Source organism: Wolffia australiana, chromosome 13, assembly GCF_029677425.1.
Source record: "Wolffia australiana isolate 7733 chromosome 13, ASM2967742v1".
Lineage (NCBI taxonomy): Eukaryota > Viridiplantae > Streptophyta > Magnoliopsida > Alismatales > Araceae > Wolffia > Wolffia australiana.
In genome coordinates, this window is record NC_135847.1 from 7,560,228 (window position 1) to 7,577,321 (window position 17,094).

At 40.6% G+C, this 17,094-nt stretch overlaps 1 non-coding gene across 1 annotated transcript; it reads right to left on the reverse strand.

The window, feature by feature from the left end:
- Positions 1-4,019: 4,019 nt before the first annotated feature.
- On the reverse strand, positions 4,020-4,126 carry LOC144711545 (small nucleolar RNA R71). Its single transcript, XR_013583597.1, has one exon. It is a non-coding gene; the product is annotated as a small nucleolar RNA R71 (small nucleolar RNA).
- Positions 4,127-17,094: the final 12,968 nt, after the last annotated feature.

A 17,094-nucleotide genomic window follows, 5' to 3' on the forward strand; every position in this document is an offset into this window, starting at 1 on the left:
AGAATAAAATATTGAATTCATGATAAAATAGTCAAAGGATCTGATGGCGCATGCCATCAAGGATCATCAACGACGTCGTCCGTGCCGTCGGCCACCATCATCAACCGCCAGGTGAAAGCATGCTCGTTATCGCCTTTTGATTTTTGTCGTTTCTTAGTCGTATTTTATGTCTTTCATGTTCGTCATTTTGTTTTCATCGCATTCGTGATGCGTCATGTATGTCTGTCCTCATCGTCATAGGAAGGGGCCCCTAGTCCTTTCCCCTTTCTCTTTAACTTTTTATTTTTTAAATTTCCCCTTTTTCTTTGTAATGGGGGCCCATTATATAAGGACCCTCCCTAATGGACCAGACTTCCCCCCTTGTTGACCCACTTAAGGGCCCATTTCTTCCCCCTATATAAAGGAAGAGGGGGCACCCTAAGAGGTAGACCAGGAAATTTGAAGAATATCGTGTGTTAGTTTCTTGGTCTCACCCTCCCTCTTTGAGAGATATAGATCGAAGGGGAAGAGGGGGGGGAGGGGGGGTGGAGGAGGGAATCTAAAAACCAGAAGAAGGGGGGAATCGATCAGGAATTGGGGAGGGCCATCTCCTCTCTCCCCTTTCTTTTCTCCCCCCTCTCGCTATGCCGGCGAATCGATCACTCGTTGGGACCCTGCGCACACTTTCCGTCCAAAATTCAGCGCCCGTTATTGACCGCCATTGGCGACCAAAATCATGGATGTCTTGCATTAGTGTGGAGAATCAGGGTTTGATTTAGACAATGCAGACCCCAGGAACCAAATAGTTCAATTCGCCAAGGCTGCATTCCCTCCAGACGGACGTAATTCCCCTCCTATGGTGGCCTCCAGTGGTTACGCTGCTTGGTATCGAGATACCCACGTCTCTGAGCGACCCACTCAGTAGTTCGCCCTCCAGAGTTGTTAGTAATTTACTCAGGGGTGGGTGACCCCCTTTTGGAAGCACTGCATTGGAGGGCCCGGGTGCGGCGGACGAATTCTGCCTACAACAATTGTTCTCTATGTGACGAACTAGTGAGCCTTTGCCACATTTGCCGTAGTGCCCAACTTTTACTCGACGGACGCCCCAACCACAGGGCTGACTACCTTGCCACTGCATCTTTGGCACGGGTCTGAGATCTCCCTGATCTGAGCCCATCAACGCCACGATCAATTCCCGCTATAGGTACGGGCGTAACCGCGCCCCTCGTTGACATTCGCCGTCGGCCCGGTGCAAGCCCTTACCAGTCAACTCCGCCACTTTGACCTTCATACAAGATCACATCGCTGAGCTTAAGTGGTCGCTCACCCCCGCTCCCTTCCCCTTCTACTCACTCCTGCACTTCTGTCAGTCAAGCCGCCGTTGGCTCTCCGGCACCTTTCCGCCACACCCACTCCTAATGTTGACTATCGACAAATTCTGCACCACAAGCCGCGCCGACGAGGTACGCCATCCTCTCCCGTCGCTCGTTTACTTATCTCTTGTAGTATAATTTTGATTTGACTCCACCGCGCTCGGGCTAGGTAGGTGAAAGAGGAATACTTGAGAGAACTACGACACATTTGAGCATCTTATTGGTACGAACGAGTATGTCCATCGTCGTCACCCCGTGACTCTGTCCAAGCTCGGAGCTCGGCGCCGCCCACGAGTCGGAGCGTGCACGTACGACACATAGAACGCATCTCATCACGTCATAGTTACATCAGCCCGTTAGGGTTTCATCCATCAGACGACGACACCATCGACGTTTGATAACACTATCTATCTCGATACCAGACAACATCTATGATGACTCTCAATATGTCATCAATTATTAAGGATTTCTTGAGTATTAAAGTATCATTTGCATTCATTTAATCCATATTGGTTATATCTCATGTACATTATTTTCCTACTTACTAACCCCACTTGATTCTTTGAATCAAGTGGATTAGATCTTACTTATTGGATTTAATGAGTTCAGATATGGATCAAGCATCAAGAGAAATGCATTTGACTAAGAGGAGCTGGCAAAAAACTATAAGGAAAAAAAAGCCCTAAAAATCTCCAAGAAGCATAATTGAGAGAAACCTATAAATAGCCTCTTGAGGGTTCATTTTAGGTTGTCCAGAATTTCCAACTGAACAGGATAGGGCTTGGAGAAGAAGGGTTCTACACCCTCCAAGAGCTGATGAGCATTGGAGCTGGAGAGAAGGAGCAAGCTGAGGAATAGCATGGGATTGACGACCTCCACCTCGCCGCAAGAAACGTGACACCTGGTTGAAGCGAGTTCTCAAGTTCAGTACAGTGTAATTCTCTCCCTTTCAAACAATCTAGATTAGGTTGGAAGATCCATCCCAGGGATCTGCGAACGTTTCCAATCGACATTGTTCGTGTTTTGGTTGATTGAAAGTTTATTGTTCGTTCTCCCTCTCGTTTTCCCTAAAATTCCACTATTTTTCTTAGCAACCAAGTTTGAAATCCTCTCTTGTAGCAGCAACCAGGCCGCCAACAGCCAAGGCCACCAGCAACCAAGGCCACAGCCTAGGTTGCAAGCAGCCAAGGCCACAGCCTAGGTTGCAAGCAGCCAAGGCCGCCAGCAGCATAAGCTGCCAGCAGCTAAAGCCGCCAGCGACCAAGGCCTTAGCCGAGGTCGCTAGCAGCCCAGGCCGCCAGCAGAGCTGCGCCCAGCCGCGCCGTGAGCAAGCCTCGCTCGTGCACAGCAGAGCTGCGCCCAGCTGCACTGCGAGCAGGCCTCGCCCGTGCGCAGCAGAGCTGCGCCCAGCTGCGCCGCGAGCAGGCCTCGCCCGCGCGCAGCAGAGCTGCGCCCAGTTGCGCCGTGAGCAGGACTCGCCCGCGCGTAGCAGAGCTGCGCCCAGCTGCGCCGCGAGCAGGACTCGCCCGCGCGCAGCATAGCTGCGCCCTGCTACGCCGCGAGCAAGCCTTGCCCGCGCGCAGCAGAGCTGCGCCAACCGCGCCTGCACGCAGCAACTGCCGTGCGCAGGAACACCCCACGCGCTGAGGCTGTCGTGCACAGGACGCACCCGTGCGTATGAGCGCCAGGTGTTTGTTGATTTGACAAACCCACAGACGTGAATCTGTGGGTAAAACTTGTGAACTGCTGTGATTTAATTCTGAGAAAGAAGTTATTAGTCCTCTGAGAAATCATTTTACATAACTTTTCTGAGGAAATTCAAGGAACTTTACTAAAGATAATTTCTTTGATTGTTAAGACTGAATATTTAGAACTAATAATCTAAAGTAAACTGAAAGGATTTGCTATTGTTTTACCTGCTCCTTGTGGATCGACACCTTACTCGCCCTAAGGCTGTGAGGTTATAAAAATTGTTGCATAAGCTCAATCCTCACACGATTAACCAGTAAAAATATCCATAATTAGAGCTTATCAACTGGCGCCATTGCGGGGGAGCACGGTTTTACAGTAGTAATTTTTTCTGTTTTTTTTAGTTATTGTTGATTCATTTTTCTAAAGCTGCAGGACTCGAAATCCTCAGTTTATTGTCCTTCTAAAATTCTTCTGAAGTCTATGGTAGTGACAAGGTCCAAAGCCGGTGAGAGATCTGCAGAGAACGCTGCGCGAGATACCGCTCCAGAATCTACAGTCACACAACCAGAAAATCAGCAGGAAAACATGGCAGAAGAAGGACGTCAACAGCATGAGAGAAGAAGAACCATGCTGGACAGATCAACACCCTCTGGAAGCTTGAGGCAAACGGATGTAAATCTGAACATAGGTGAGGGTATCATGTTCAGGTATGACAATGCATTAATACAATCCTTACCTGAATTTAATGGATTGTCTGCACAAAATCCCTTGGAATTTCTAGATGATTTCCATATTAGATGTTCTTCCCAAAACGTTCCAGGACTATCTACAGAAATGCTGAAAATGAAATATTTTCCTCTCACATTAAAAGATAAAGCTTTCTCTTGGTACCGTAATTTAGGAATCACTTTCAATTCCTGGGATGAGATGCAGGGAAAGTTTCTGCAGATATTTTACTCTCTTTCCAAAACACTTTTTTATAGAAGAGAGATTCACAATTTCCATCCCCATGACGGTGAAGCTTTTAGTGAAGCATGGAAGAGGTTCAATGACCTGATGAGGAAATGCCCTCACCATGGAATTGAAAACTGCCAACTAGCCCAAATTTTTTATGAATCCCTTTCAGATTTCATGAAAAATAAGGTGAATTTAGCCACCGGTGGAACATTTTATGCTGCATATGAAGATGAGGTCTTTGATATTTTGGAGAGAGTTGCGGAAACTGATCTGCAGGAAATTGGAGCAAATCAGAATGGGAGAAATCTGCAGCCTAAGAGGGCAGGAGTGCTGCAAGTTAATGCCAAAGAGGTGGAGATACAAGCAGGCCTCAAAGAGACAAATCAGAAATTGGAGGAGCTCACATCCACATTGAGAAACGTCTTTCTTAATAACTCTCCAATCATGAAAGCTAAAATTTGCTCTCTCTGTTTCAGCAGAGATCATGAAGATGGGGCTTGCCAGGCCATGGAGGAGGAAGTGAAGGCCTTCAACCAACAACAGCAACCATGGGCGGGGCAAAAGAGGATGAGTTTCCAAAATGGAGAGAGCTTCAACCAAGGCGGCAAGGCCCCATTTCAATCTCAATTTCAGCAGAAGCAGCAGTTTCAGCCTAGACCTTAGCAGCAGTACCAGGTTCCATCTCAAACTCAACCTGATTTTTTTGCACAAACCCCGGTTATTTCAGATATGATAGAAAAGCAGAATCAGAAATTGAGAGCGGAGATGGAGATGCGGATGCAGGTGATGATGGAGTTCCAAACAAGGCAAATGATGGAGTCACAAGAACAGATGAGAAAGCTACTAGAGAGCCTAAAGCCAGGAATTGCTGAACCTCAAGGTACACATTTAGAACCCAACTGTACATCCAATAGATTCCCAACTCAACCCATGATAAATCCATGTAATTTACACCATGTACAGCATTCCATTCATGATGCGATGGATGAGGAAGATCCTGAAGTTCTAGCAACCTCAAAACTGAGAAGTGGGAAAGAACTTCAGGACCCTTATCAGAATTCTCCAAAGAATTCAATAAAGGAACATGAGCAAAGTAGAGAGGAAGAGGAACCTTCTTATGCGAAGGAGCCTCTTTCTTCCACCCATACTCATGACGTTCCTTACCCCTCTGCTCTAAAGAGAATAAAACCTGTCCTTGACTATGAAAATAGGTTGCTAGAGAATTTTAAAAAAGCCACCATGACTGTTACTATAGAAGATATGCTTAGGTGTGCACCCTCCTTTAAAAAATACCTTAAGGATTCTTGCACAAGTAGAAAGCCTAGGGAAGTAGTTAAACTTTCAGAGAATGCATCTAGCATTTTGAATGCCATCCCTATCAAAATGAGAGATTGATAAGCCGAAAATAGGGGTAAAAACTATGCAATTTTTAGCCCTTGTCGTTGTGGATTTTGGCTTATGCAATAAAATTTATAAGAACTCCACTTAAGACGTATAGTGATAAGTACGAGTGTCGTCCAAGGGAAGCTAGTAAGGAATTCGATTAGGTGATTGTATTGGTCGTTTCACTTTGATTAAACTGAATTTGATCTTCAATGAGGATCAAGTCACCCTAATTAGATGAGAATTTAGAAAGGGGGGTTAGAAGAGTTGAGATGAATAGAAGAAATATGGAGCTCTAAATTGGCTTCTTTGATCCTAATAAAAGGATCCAAGAGGTCAATTAGAGAGGTTAAAAGGGAATTTTTAATTTGAGTTTGGTTTTTTTTTGCAACTTTGATAATTCAGAACTGAAATGGGGGTAATTTAATCTCCTAAGAATTAAAACTAATTTTTTTAGAGTTTTTCTTTGGAATGCAGTTGAATGCTTAGTTGAATCCCTCAAATTCTCCTCTCAATCCTAATCAGGGCTTGTACATGCCGCTCAAGCCCTGCGATTTAGAATTTCAAATCAAAACCAAGAAGAAGAAACAAGAAATTGAACTAATCTCATTCAAAATGCACAAATCCAAATACAATCAAGGAAAAAGTACCAGATAACTTGATCCAGGGTGGGACTCCTCTCTGTCTTGCAGCTGTGATAGAGAACCATCAAGAATGAGCTCCCCCTCTCGAAATTTAGCTTTTATACTTAGGTTATATGGTAAAAATTACCATTTTACCCCCATTTAGTACTTAATATTTATCTATCAATGTAGGCTAGATCTGAATGATCCAACTATACAGATAGAAAGAGGGGATCAAGACAAACAAATCCATAAAAAAATCATCTCAATCGGACTTCAGGATCAAACGTTATTAATAAATCAATTTTAAACCAATTTAATCCATTGGATTTAAAATTGATTTATTTATTAGTTTCGTTTTTAAACACGCAATGACGTGTCGCTCTCTCATTGGCTGGCGCATTTTGAATCCTCCTTTTTGCAGAAAAGTCCTTAAAAAGCCTGGAATTGCTTTTGGACGCTGCCCAAAAGTAATTGTGTATATGCCCCTAGCGCACTGTCTCTCCTCCGATTTCTCCTATAACATTAAAAATATATATTAAAAATTGCAATAAAACCCTGTAAAATTTTAAATTGGATCTTTACGCCTGCAGTGGCGACCGAGAGCTGTTTTCAGGGTCTTTTTGCACCGAAAGTTCGCAAAAAGGCCCTTGAAAGTTTGAAAATAATAAAAATACTTCTTTTTCTATTATAAATATACTTTTTTTCCTTGAAATAAATACATTTCATCTTCAAATAAATCTCAGAAATATCCTAAAAATTCGTAAAAAATTCTAGAAAATTCAATGATTCATTCCCATGCTGATAAATGTCGAAATAAAATATTAAAAATGCCATTTTCATTCAAAAATAATTATTTCGAGCTTCAATAAATACTTTAAAATTCATAGAATTAACAGAAAATTAGGAGAAAATCAGAAATCACTAGAAAACACTATTTTCATGTAAATATATGATAACAATCCCATTTTATGCTCTTTAAATGCATAAAATCATGCTAATAACATGAAATAAAGACAGAAATTAGGGTGTTATCATATACGCCCCTACTTAGACATTGCTTGTCCCTTAGCAACATCTAAGTATTTTGCCACATTATCATTTCTTTCATCCTGGAGGTCAGACAATGAGTGTTGGAAGTGTTAAGTGTATCAATCAGATGCCAAGCTAAAACACTAAATGACAGTTTGAGCCACGGCCTTTTCAGGAATGTGGGGTTCCTTTCTCCTTGGTTTGAATGCCTAAGTGGATGAGAAGGGAGTGTACTCGTTTCTAGGTATGACGCTATACTCCTAAGGTAAACTCTCTGCACTCATGTGAAGCTGGTCTCGCATCTCTCGCAAGCAAGATCACTCTCTCCCGGGGTGGCGGCCACCGAGTACTTGTCTCCCATTAGTGTTTCTCCACCCCAAAAATAGAGGCATCCAATTTTCTCCTCCTCTTTAGCACAGAAAATGAAGATAACAAAAAGGGATATATGGCATGATTGTTGGGGTTGTGACACAAGAGATGGGAATAACATGAGGGGACTTGAATAAGTGTGTTAAAAAATGTATGGTTGATGGAATGTGGTGCTACCTACGACAACCTACTCCCAAGAGTTTTAGAAGAAGTGGGGGAGATAGCAGAGATGGGACCAATGTGATGATACAAAGATAGAGAACAATATTGCCCTAAATAGAAAGTTAACACCAGAAATTGTGCAAGTCAAACCGCTCTTTTCTCTTTGTCTTCTTCTCCTTCTTCTTGTCTTTTCTTTTTTTTCTTTTTTTCAAACTTTTTTTTTTTTTGTATATCAACGAGGAGGATGACAAAAAATGAAACACTTTCCATGATCTAAATGGTTTTCCAAACATCTTGTCACAACTAGCATGAGTGTTATAACAATCACATTGGTCTAGGAAGAAGAGATAGAAGAATAAGATTTAGATAATGTAGAGTGAATTATGGACAGAAAAAGAGTTGAAGAGGCAGTATCGGAGTGATACCGTGGAAAGGGAGATAGATGTACTTGGGAGATAGGTATATCTTTGGTAGTGGGAGCAAGGTGGTGGAGTCAGGTTATGATGGATATGGCGTGAAGTGTGTGGAACAATGAGGTGGATGGAGATGGTGGATTCTGTGCATAGGACTTGGAGAATGACTGCCCACTATTTTGGAATGAAAGTAGGCTAATGGTGGGACGAAATACATAAGTGGGATCGGCTATTTTGAGCTGATTGGAATGGGGGATCTCAATTCACTCATCACTCTCCTTTGAAGTATAGAGCTTCTACCCTTAGACTTTCCATCATCTAATCAACCACTAGACGACCTCCCCAATTTGACATTGAACCCACATTGCTCAAAATCACTTGTGTTGCACTTCAACATGTTCCTGATCCGCTCTGGGAGCTTAACTTCTCTACACATGTTTCCAAACCACTGGATGAAAGAAAATTAATTCATGTATGTGCATGTTAAAGATCATTAAAAGCAGGTTCAATTCATGTAGTATTCTTTAAAATTAATCACATGAGTCAACGTTTTCCATATAAAATGAACTAGCTCCCCCCCACTAAAACACGCATGGTCCTCAATGCATAACGATTAAAATAACGAAAAGGAAAATTGAGGGAGAGAATTGCAAACAGTGGGGATGGACTTGAGGCTTGTTGTTTAGATGATAGATGTAAAATCTTGAATACGTCATGCTGCATTTGACAATCTTCCCGTGAGAGCTGTGGATACGAGGCCCCATTCCTGAAACAAAACAAAAAACAAAGCGAGCAAAATGGACAAGAAAATAAAACTAAGAAGAAAATAAAGTAAGGATAAAGATAAAACTCCAAGGGATTCAAACAAACGGTACTAGTATGGATTTAGGGATCCATAACGCCTTACGTGATAATTTCTTAAAGGGTTCTAAGATGGATTTAGGAATCCATACTTGGTGCCGTAGATTTGGGATCGGAATGACCGTCGACCTTGTAACGGTTGATTGCCTAGGAGTCCATTTCATTTTCTCATGTATTTTATTGCCCCCTTGATGATTCCTCTTGTCTACAAACATCCTCTTCATGCCAGCATTTGTCCTTATTCTATTATTTGTTGTTCTTTTGTTCTTCCTATTTGGCATGGAGGTTGAGGGAATATCAGCAATATCTTTATGCAAAGTTTTTTTATTATCCAAACTACATTCCTCTGTGCTCCTTCTCATTTTGCACTTTTCCTCTTGTAATACCTTGATACTGTTCTGTAAGTAGTGATTAATTAGTGTCAAGGCCACGAGTCGTATTTGGGAATGCAAACATGAGGGTTTACAATGAGTTTGGATAACTGAAGTAGTAGATGGTGACGTGGAACCTTTGTTTTCAAGGAAAGAAGTAGTTGTTGAGGCATGATTGTCCTCGTCAATATTTTCCTTAGAGATTTCCTTATCCTCTGCCCTAAAGTGTCCACTTCTACTCGGCGAAGGGTCAGCTAGCTTAAGGGTAATTCTCTTATCATTTTCTCTAAGGATAAGTTCCTTAAACTCTACGTCTATCACCGCTCTTGCTAATCTTAAGAAAGATCTCCCTAAAACAATAGGTGCTTTCTTTGTCGTTCCCTCTAAGATGAAAAAATTAGATTTAAATCGACATCCATTAATATCAACACATGCATTGGTGATTTGGCCAGTAGGAGTGATATGAATACCATCATCAAAGCATATGAGTTGGGAAGATGGCGTCACCTTACCTATAGGGTGTCTCTCTAGGACAGTTGAAGGGATGATACTATGGTTTGAGCCTAGATCTATAAGCACATTGTGGAATCTACTTCCTCCAATATCACACACTATTCTAGAGTCCTTTGGCTCTGTAATCCTCCTCGACTCTCGACTAACTTTAGGTACCTCCCCGTCTAAAATTTCGGATTGAGTTGGGGGAAGTTGGAATAAAGGCTCCTCCTCCCTACACACTTCCCTACTAGGCTCTAATATTCTAGAGTTCTCCATCTTCTCTAATCTTTCATGTAAGTTCACCATTTGATCCTTCATTAGTGATAGCACTGATATGATCGTGGGATCTATAGGAGCTTGTGTATGAAGCTTAGGCACACTAGAACTCCTAGGAGAGCTATCACCCTTAGAATCTATTGGTTGTGAGGGAACTTTACTTCCAATTTCCATAGATAAATCTATTGTAGCATCATCAGTTGTTCTTCTAATAAATTCATGATCATAAGATGCTCCCTCTAAAGATATAGGAGTACTAGAGTCGTGGAAAGATCGAACATTCTCATCTACTATTTTGTTCTTTTCCTCTTCCGTCCTCTTTAATTCTCTGTTTGAAACATCTACCCTCAACTCATCTCCATGAAGGCTTTTGTATGATCTTTCTCTGAGTGTAAAATATTCCTCAAATGAAGGTGCCTTGTAATGGTCCCCTATTGTTCGCCGTGTTTGATTACTAGAGTGTCCAAATACGCTCATAGGAGGTGAAGATGTCTGGGTACTATCTGTCTCTATTTTGCCCTCCCTTGCAGCTTGCATCACAAGCTCTTTCACTGTCATTCTAACCTTTGGCTGCATATTTTTCATTTACGTAAATCTAGATTCACTAATCAAGGATTAGATAAATAAGATGACAAAAGGCACTAAAAGGATAATTATTCCCAAAATCAAACGTTCATTGCATATAGATGTTCAAGAAAATTAAAATATGATATTCTCTATTGAAGTTAAAAAATTATCAGAAATTTAGAGTTATTAAAAATCAAAGAGAGAAATCACTAAACCAAATAACTCATTTAAGATTTCAAAATACTTCATAGGCACTCAATTGATAAGAATCAAAACCAATTAAATTCCTTAGCGTTGCTTCCCCGGCAGCGGCGCCAATTGATAAGCCGAAAATAGGGGTAAAAACTATGCAATTTTTAGCCCTTGTCGTTGTGGATTTTGGCTTATGCAATAAAATTTATAAGAACTCCACTTAAGACGTATAGTGATAAGTACGAGTGTCGTCCAAGGGAAGCTAGTAAGGAATTCGATTAGGTGATTGTATTGGTCATTTCACTTTGATTAAACTGAATTTGATCTTCAATGAGGATCAAGTCACCCTAATTAGATGAGAATTTAGAAAGGGGGGTTAGAAGAGTTGAGATGAATAGAAGAAATATGGAGCTCTAAATTGGCTTCTTTGATCCTAATAAAAGGATCCAAGAGGTCAATTAGAGAGGTTAAAAGGGAATTTTTAATTTGAGTTTGGTTTTTTTTTGCAACTTTGATAATTCAGAACTGAAATGGGGGTAATTTAATCTCCTAAGAATTAAAACTAATTTTTTTAGAGTTTTTCTTTGGAATGCAGTTGAATGCTTAGTTGAATCCCTCAAATTCTCCTCTCAATCCTAATCAGGGCTTGTACATGCCGCTCAAGCCCTGCGATTTAGAATTTCAAATCAAAACCAAGAAGAAGAAACAAGAAATTGAACTAATCTCATTCAAAATGCACAAATCCAAATACAATCAAGGAAAAAGTACCAGATAACTTGATCCAGGGTGGGACTCCTCTCTGTCTTGCAGCTGTAATAGAGAACCATCAAGAATGAGCTCCCCCTCTCGAAATTTAGCTTTTATACTTAGGTTATATGGTAAAAATTACCATTTTACCCCCGTTTAGTACTTAATATTTATCTATCAATGTAGGCTAGATCTGAATGATCCAACTATACAGATAGAAAGAGGGGATCAAGACAAACAAATCCATAAAAAAATCATCTCAATCGGACTTCAGGATCAAAAGTTATTAATAAATCAATTTTAAACCAATTTAATCCATTGGATTTAAAATTGATTTATTTATTAGTTTCGTTTTTAAACACGCAATGACATGTCGCTCTCTCATTGGCTGGCGCATTTTGAATCCTCCTTTTTGGAGAAAAGTCCTTAAAAAGCCTGGAATTGCTTTTGGACGCCGCCCAAAAGTAATTGTGTATATGCCCCTAGCGCACTCTCTCTCCTCCGATTTCTCCTAAAACATTAAAAATATATATTAAAAATTGCAATAAAACCCTGTAAAATTTTAAATTGGATCTTTACGCCTGCAGTGGCGACCGAGAGCTGTTTTCAGGGTCTTTTTGCACCGAAAGTTCGCAAAAAGGCCCTTGAAAGTTTGAAAATAATAAAAATACTTCTTTTTCTATTATAAATATACTTTTTTTCCTTGAAATAAATACATTTCATCTTCAAATAAATCTCAGAAATATCCTAAAAATTCGTAAAAAATTCTAGAAAATTCAATGATTCATTCCCATGCTGATAAATGTCGAAATAAAATATTAAATATACCATTTTCATTCAAAAATAATTATTTCGAGCTTCAATAAATCCTTTAAAATTCATAGAATTAACAGAAAATTAGGAAAAAATCAGAAATCACTAGAAAACACTATTTTTATGTAAATATATGATAAGAATCCAATTTTATGCTCTTTAAATGCATAAATCAGGCTAATAACATGAAATAAAGACAGAAATTAGGGTGTTATCAGAGATCCAGGAGCCCCTTCATTACATGTGAAATAGGAGGAAAAACCTTTTCCAAAGTTTTATTAGATACCGGAGCGAGCATAAGTATCATTCCAACAGCTTTGTACGAGTATGGATTTGGGGAATTGGAGGAAATACACATGGACCTACTCTTAGCTGATGGAACTGTTAGGCAACCTGAGGGAAGATTAACTGATGTCATGATCACTGTAGAAAACTGTGAAATCCCTGTAGATTTCATAGTGACTGTTGTAAAGATATCGGGGAATATTAGCTTCGCTCCTATAATTCTAGGAAGACCATTCTTAGTCACAGCAAGGACGATTATGGATTGGGAGAAGGGGACTGTAGAATTCAAGATTGGAAAAGAGAGAGTTCAAATTGATATATCGAAAATGATGAAGTGCTCCTTAGGAAGCAACGAAGAATTAAATTTGTGTACAGAGGATGAAGGAGAGGTGGAAATTGTAAAGGAGTATTTATCGCATGTAGAAGGGAGAGAGCTAGATGATAAGATTATGGACTCTCCTTCAGTTGAGGGAGGCCTAGAGTTAAAACCTCTACCTTCATCCCTCAAATATGCATATTTGGATGACAAGAAAACTTTACATGTGATCATCTCTTTATCACTTACTCAAAAACAAGAAGATGAATTGCTCAAGGTACTTAGAGAGCATAAGGAGGCCATAGATTGGACGTTTGATGACATTAAAGGAATTCCATCCTCGATTTGTGAATATAGGATATTTTTGGAGGAGGAAGCTAGACCTTGTAGAGAGCATCAAAGGAGGCTTAATCCTTATATGTGAGAAGTCCTTGAGAAGGAAATATTGAAGTGGTTGAATGGAGGAATCATATATGCTATCTCCGATAGTAGATGGGTAAGCCCTGTACACATGGTTCCCAAAAAGTCAGGAGTGACTGTTGAAGTGAATGAAAAAGGAGAAGTGCAGAAACGCTTAACCACTGGATGGAGGGTATGCGTCGACTATCGAAAGCTCAACAAAGCAACCAAGAAGGATCACTACCCGCTACCCTTCATGGATCAAATATTGGAAAAACTGTCGGGGCAACACTACTTCTGTTTTCTTGATGGATATTCAGGATACAATCAAGTGAACATTCATCCTGAAGATCAAGAAAAAATGACCTTCACGAGTCCCATGGGGACATACGCCTTTAGGCGTATGCCTTTTGGGTTATGTAACGCACCTGCCACATTCTAGCGATGCATGAATGCACTATTTTCCGATCTAGTGGGAGAGTGTTTAGATATCTTCATGGATGATTTTTCCATCTTTGGATCTACATATGAGAACTGCCTCCTAAGTCTCACCAAAGTATTAAAGAGATGCATTGAATCCAACCTCGTATTAAGTTGGGAAAAATCTCATTTCATGGTGTAGGAGGGAGTGGTGCTGGGGCACATGGTAAGCAACCGTGGACTGGAAGTGGACAAGGCCAAGATCAAAATCATTCAGGACCTTCCACCTCGAACCAACCTAAAAACCCTTAGAGGTTTTCTTGGCCACACTGGTTTCTATAGACGTTTTATTTTGGACTTTGCTAAGATTTCTAAACCACTTACTAATCTTTTATCGTCTAAGAATAATGATTTTGAACTAACACTAGAAGCTAAAAATGCATTTTATACTTTGAAAGAAGCCTTAGTGAATGCGCCTATCTTGCAAGAGCCTGATTGGACCCTTCCTTTTGAACTAATGTGTGATGCTTCTGATTTTGCTGTAGGAGCGGTGTTAGGTCAAAGAATTGATAAGAAACAAGTGGTTATATACTGCGCCAACAGGACTTTAGTTGATGCACAATTGAATTACACAACCACAGTGAATCCCCCCCCAGGTCCTGATGAAGGACCATCGAAAAGCTTCTATTCAAGCCCACCATGAACCACGATGTGATGCTTGAGTCAAGGCGAAGACCTCGACCTTCAAGTACACGTCTTGACGATCAATCAGGTAACTTATGTTGTTTATTTTACCCATTTCTTTCTATGAAAGGACTTTTAATGGGGCCACCTGTTTAGGACTTGTTTTATTTTATGTAGTTGTTTAAATTGTCCCATTAGGGGAAGTTCTCTAACCTGGACCATTCCGCTAATGATCCATTAAGGCATCTACCTATGTAAAAAGGGGATATGCCTTAATGGAGAAGACAGATTGTCATTTAAAAAGGTAAAATTTGAGTTATTGTGTTCCCCCTTTTTGTTCTATTTTCTTTTACTTCTTCTAGTGGGTGGTTCCCACGTTAGATCTATCGGAAGGGGCAGTTACCGGCAAGAATGAGAGTCTCTGTTGCCAAAGTTCATTGGATCGGCATTTTGTGACAACTAAAACGGTTGTCGTTGACCTCTGTTATTGTGGATCTCCTCTTCATTGGCGTGGAAGGGCATTTTGTTTCGACATGATCAGCTGACGGACTGAAGTATTGAAGGTGGTTGTTAATAAACTGCTGTGACAGTGATTGATCTCTTCGTCGAATACTCCTCTTGATCCTTAAATCTGGTTTTCTGTCAAGCATTTCATCCCTCATTCTGAAATCAGTCGTAGAAGTTCTCATTGGTGAATTACCTGAGGGTTGAAGACGTGGACATTGAAGCAATTACGACATTGTTGTTTACATCCCACCATTGATCTCCCCCAAAAATAGAGCGGTTACGGTTGAAGTCGATGGCGAGAAGAAAAAGAAATTGCTTTGCTAGAACTACACAATGCTGATTGATCTTGAAATTGCAGGCATTTTCACTATTGAATTCATCATATTGATTTCCACGACCAAGCTCTCTTCACTGTTGGTGAATTGGAATTAGCCAATGATCGTGGCCCCGAATTTTACAATCGTCTGTTCACTCTTTGTTGCTGGCCAAGTTGATTGCGTATTCGTTTGCGAGAAGATTCTATAAGCGTCGAAAGAGGGAGAAGTGATCGTAGAACTACCGTACCTTTTGGACACCTTCAACGGAATCCATTATCCAGCACATGCTGATCCTTGCGAATTGGAGATTGCACCAGGTTAAGAGCAACTCATTTGGAAGATATATTATACCATCTTGTACCGATCACAATTGAAATGGGTGACTCCTGGACATAGCCTTGTGCCGAATCAACTTTTTGAGCGCTGCCTTCAGGTCTTACCCTTTAAACTCCCCTTTTAATTTTCAGCGTAATTAGTTCCCTTAATGCCGCTGACATCGTTCCTCTGCCTCAGAGAGTTAATATATATAGGAGTAGCCTCCACTATGTGGCGATAGGATTCTTCTTTCTGAGGTGTCAATTTATACTCGTCAATGACGGAGGTTGGGACGCCTAAGGGTAGCCATTACTCATCTCAGCTCGATTGTGTTTGATTTGGTATGTGGGTCATTGGGAGCCTACAGACCAAGACCTTTTCTTTGTGTCATCCTGATCTCTGCAATAGATCATCAAACTCAGAACTACTTTCTCATTATCTTAAAATTGCATCATTCATTTTTGGCATTGGTTCTTATCCAATCCGACGGTACCGTCATAGTGTTTTACATCAGGTCCTTTACGACCCTTAGCGACCTGCATATGAGGGTGCCCCACCCAGGTCCGATGGCTGAGGGCTGGCTGTACTACCACCAACTCCTACACCAGCAGCAGGTCCCCACCTCACTCTAGCATGGCGGATTACTTCATTTAATGCACCGAGAAAGCACCAGCCAGAGATAACTCGGAGTCCCCACCACTCCTCGACATTCCACCTCGATGGATCAAGCAGCCAACGCGCCCCAATTAGGCACATCAGATGCCATGGGGACAACAGAGACGTCGATACCTGATAAGCCAAAAATAGGGATGAAAATTACGCAAATTTTTAGCCCTTGTCGTTGTGAATTTTTGGCTTATGCAATAAAATTTATAAAACTCTACTTAATATGTATAGTGATAAGTATGAGTGTCGTCCAAGGGAGGCAAGTAGGAATTTCAATTTGATTTAATTTTTGGTGTTTTAGATCCTAATTAGAGTGAATTTGATCTTCAATGAGGATCAAGTCACCCTAATTAGGTGAAAATTTAGAGAGGGGGGTAGGAGAGATGGGAAGATTAGAAGAACTAAGAGCTCTACATTTCCTTCTTGGATCCTAATTAAAGGATCCAAGAAATCATTTAGAGAGGTTGAAAGAGGGTTCTTAAAATGAGTTGGGTTGATTTTTCAGATTGATAATTCAGAACTAAAATGGGGTAAATTGAGACTTCTAAAAATTAAAACTAAATTTTTTTATAATTTTCTTTTGTAATGCAATTGAATGCCCAGGTAAAATTCCTCAATTTCTCCTCTCAATCCTAATCAGGGCTTGTACATGCCGCTCAAGCCAAGCGATTTAGAAGTTCAGACTAGAATGGAGATGAAGAAACAAACAACTTAACCTATTTCATTCAAAATGCACAAAAGTTTGAATACAATGAAAGAAAAAAATACCAAAACTGTTGATCCAGGATGGGACTCCTCTCTGTCTTGCAGCTTTGATGAAGCACCCTCCAGAATGAGCTCCCTCTCTCGAAATTCAGCTTTTATACTTAGGTTATAGGGT